The sequence below is a fragment of the Rhagoletis zephyria genome, unplaced genomic scaffold (assembly GCF_001687245.7).
Source record: "Rhagoletis zephyria isolate East Lansing unplaced genomic scaffold, Rhagoletis_zephyria_1.1 Rzeph_scaffold_00143, whole genome shotgun sequence".
NCBI lineage: Eukaryota > Metazoa > Arthropoda > Insecta > Diptera > Tephritidae > Rhagoletis > Rhagoletis zephyria.
Genome location: NW_016157227.1, coordinates 430,011 through 434,316, shown reverse-complemented (window position 1 = coordinate 434,316; position 4,306 = coordinate 430,011). Strand labels below are relative to the sequence as shown.

The following is a 4,306-nucleotide window of genomic DNA, read 5'->3' as shown; positions in this document are numbered from 1 at the left end:
AAGACCGTAAATTTATAAATAAAAAAGGAAAATTTAAAATAATGTTACACAATTTAGAACAACATTGAAAAAATCACCGTTAGGAAAATACTGTGCTTCAATAACCTCAATTTTCTTATATATGTAGTTATATTATATATATAGTATAATTTGCAGTAGTCAATGAAATAAAAAAACTGACATTGTAGAATAGCCAAAAATTGGAAAATGTGGTACAATATCAAAGTTGTGGTATAAAATTCATAAAGGGTATTTCCACTATGCCTCAATTGCGCAATTTCGTCATTATCCTCAATTTCAGCTGAAATCGCGATACAATTCTCTATTTGACCATATAAAAAAAATATCACGTGAAATTGCGTATGAATTTTCAGCGAAATTGAATTCGCGAATACAACTCTGAAAATTGCTTATTGTGATTTTTCATGAGCAAAAAGAAGAAAAACTAAACGTCAATAACACATAAACAAAAACAAACCGAGCCTACAGTCACAATAGCACTTCAATACTTTTACAATACTAATTGCCGATGTCAGTCGGTAGATGGCGCGCTATAGGGGTTTCCTTTGTTCATGAATTATGAAGTCAAAAATGTATACAGAATTAGGTACGAATTCGTAAAGTGCGCACAACATTTTTTTTATACAATTACGATCTTTTAAAAAGCCTATCCGTTAATAAGTAGGTAATCTATTATTAATTTTCTACAGTAAAATATTTACTATTGAAGTAATAAATAAATACAATTTTTCCAAGTAATTCACATCAAATTAAATTTTTTCATTCTAAATGTAGTGAATATACTTACATAAATTCAAATATAAAAGCCGAAAACCATATTGTGATCGTATTGGGATTCGATTTTGAAACCGTTCTTTACGCGCTACTACGCATACCGTAACTATAAACTGGTGAAAATTATATAAAGTCGTCACAACTAACAAAATCTTTCACGTGTGAGTCATCGTGCACTTAAGATGGCATTCAATATCTAAATCTTTAACATAAAATGCTTTTTGTATTCCTCAGTTCTTATATATATTTATATACGAGTATATATCTTTACTACTAAATACAACATCAAGACAACATCTTTCACGTATGAGTCATCGTGCACTTTAGATGGCATTCAAAATCTAAATCTTTAACCTAAAATGCTTTTTGTATTCCTCAGTTCTTATGTATATTTATATACGAGTATATATCTTTACTACTAAATACAACATCAAGACAACATTATTTCTTTATAAAAAATTTTAAATACACTATTTTCCCCCAATAGATTATTATGTCTAAAATAATATCAGAAAACACTTAAATATTTAACTATAAAAATAAAAAGTTACAAATAACATTTTTTTCAAAACTTTTGATTAGTATTGATAGCTGCTAAATATTTATGCCGCTTTTTTTAGTTTTCATGATTTCATGAAATCATTCACGAATTCTTACTCAATTCTGCAATATAAACCACACAATTCGTACATGAACGAAGCCGTTAAAGCGCGCCATCTGTGGCATCACCATAATAACACTTAACTTCAAAATACTGTGCTATTGTGACTTCAAGCTTAAACATAACTGTAATCCAAATAATAGGAATTTCAATAATAAGAATTGTAGCAGGCTGCGCTGTCAGTTAAAAATATTCACTTTTTCCTCTTATGATAAAAGCTGAGAAATATATTTATCGCGTAAATTGTAGATACGGTAAGTACATTCATATGTATATTGGTATTATGGTTTTTTTTGTAAATTTCGCATCACAATCTTATTTGCAGCCCATATTGTTTCTGGCTACCCTGTCGGAAAAATATTCGGATATTCCTTTTATGAGAACTGCTAAGCAATACATTTATTACGAGTATTATTGGTATGGTAAGCATATTGGTGTTTGGTATTATGGTATTTTTGGTGATTTTCAATTCAACATTTCATTTACAGAAAAATTTTTCCATTAGATATACTGACATATTGCGTTTATCTCATAAAGTCTACATAAAATCGGTAACCTTATAATTTCAAAAAGTTATTTTGTTGATCGTAATGACCATTTTTACTACTATAGGATTCAATTTAATATAATTACGCATAACAATACCTCGAAAAAAGTGTATGGGAGTGTCAGCTGATCGCAAAAAACGTAATTGCCTTCCAATAAACCAAGATATGCAACAACGGCAGATCTATTTGCAACGAGCTAGGGAATGTATGAGGAACCAAAGGCAGAAACAACGGGCCGAAGAAAGGCAAAAATTCACTCCCCAATTTAGTAGTGTTTTGGTGTCATGATATTTTCAGCGATTAAGGGCCGTTTGCACCATGTCTAGTTAACGCTAACTGGAGGTACATCCTTCAGTTAAGCACGTTAACTTCTTTATCGATCACATGTTATATGATGGGTGTCGATAACGTCGATAAAGATGTTTAACTGGGAGTTAGAATTAACTAGACATGGTGCAAACAGCCCTAAGTGAAGATGTCAGTGCAAGGAGGCGGCGAGAAAAGCTACGAAAGACGTATTGCGGTGCACGTCTCTTCCTTAAAGACGATGAGATAGAATCAAATTGTGCTGAACGCATGGTGAAGATATGTGAGTTTTGCTCAGCTAAACTTTATCCAGGCGAGGCAGCTGATAATACTGCATCCATCTGTTGCCACAAGAGCAAGGTGAGTTTACCACCAATTTCTGTCCGCGATGAGATGAAAGCGCAGTGATGACATAACAAAAAACTATTTGGAGTATATCCGTAATTTAACAACGGTCTTGCGTTTGCTTCAGTGCAGGTGAACTTTGCCAATATTTCGGGTAGAGGACCATTTTGTTTTAAACTAGAGTAAGACGATTCTCAGATATTATTTTTTCTGTTAAAGAAACATTTAATCAAAAAGTTAATTCTGAATATATTTTCTCCTCCAATATTGTATACAAAGTAAGTGACACCATGTTTCCCTCAACTCATGACACTCATATATCAGTCAGTTTGTAATATGTTTTTATGTATGTACCTAATAAGTATAAATAAGTTCTGATGTACTATAAATCTCATTAATGCTTTGTAATATATGTATAATAAAAATAAGGGGTTTATAAGAATAATTATTTCCGCGAACTATTAGAACAGTCTGATTCTATCTGTGGCTACAAAGAGGGATGAGTTTACTGTGTATTTCTGTCTGCGCAGACTGCGCATGGGCCCGCTTGTTTCTTTTTAAAAGCTATTTCAGTCCTCTTTCATATGATACCAAATTTGTTTAATTTGGATAAGCGGTTTCTTTATTATCCGGATAGGACGTTTATTTCGGAATAAAAAATATTAGGCCCAATTTAACTCGAAAAAAATAACGGTTATTTTCGGTCCCTGGAATATTGTGCAAGTGCACAGACGTATATCTAACCAGTCACAGAAGAAAGCATTAAAAATGAATTACAAAAACTAAAATCGAAAAACGCTGATGACGTGACAAATTCCGAAACAACCAAAAAAAGGAGAATGAAGAATTCTTTTGAAAAAAAAGGTGTTTAAACAACGATTGTGCCATGGTGCTAGATTGTGAAGATGAAAGTCGGGAGGTTACATCCGACATTTGCAGCCCCGATAAAATTCTCAACAAGTAATTATTGCACCGCAATAAAAATAAATAAATATAACTGAAAGTCCTCTCAACTGGTGCAGTGTCAATCGAAAAGAATTTACAATTTTGCCAAGTTTCAAGTTTTTCAAGTTTTACGCCTCGAGCGAGTAGTTATATATTGGCGCAGGTTTGATTTACGACCCTTCAAAAAGTTTTTATTAAGTACAATGTTCCAATTTTTAAATTCAAGTACTAAAAAACATTCAGTCTTTTCATGAGTATAATTTGCCCCGAGTCGGTTCACTTTTCATTTTTGGTTTTCATGTACATATTTACTATGGGCGGAATACAAATTATCGGGTGAATTTTTTTTCGGGCAAAACTCAGGATAAGGCAGAATATTAAAAATTATTAACCTTTCCATTTTTTAATTACCTAAATCACATAATTTACCCACCTAAATTATTTCTTAAAAATACATGACATCCGCATCCGCGGATGTTAGCTCTTAAACATCCGCACCGCATTCGCATCCGCGGATGTCTAAAATTCCACATTCGCAACATCCCTAATACATACGTGTGTACACATGTAGGTAGTTGTAGCCAAAGGCGAATGCCAGCCTGCACTTCTGTTAATAGGGGTCTCCCTTAAACTCGTAAAAGCCTCCCAAACCTCGTAAATTTACGAGCCTCGTAAAAGAACTGTAAAAATTTTTATAGAACTCTAT

At 32.6% G+C, this 4,306-nt stretch overlaps 1 long non-coding RNA gene across 1 annotated transcript; it reads left to right on the top strand.

Moving 5' to 3' along the window:
* Positions 1 to 1,311: 1,311 nt before the first annotated feature.
* LOC108382160 (uncharacterized) lies at positions 1,312 to 2,207 on the top strand. The gene is made up of 3 exons (XR_001849660.1): positions 1,312 to 1,710; positions 1,782 to 1,878; positions 1,945 to 2,207. It is a non-coding gene; the product is annotated as an uncharacterized LOC108382160 (long non-coding RNA).
* Positions 2,208 to 4,306: the final 2,099 nt, after the last annotated feature.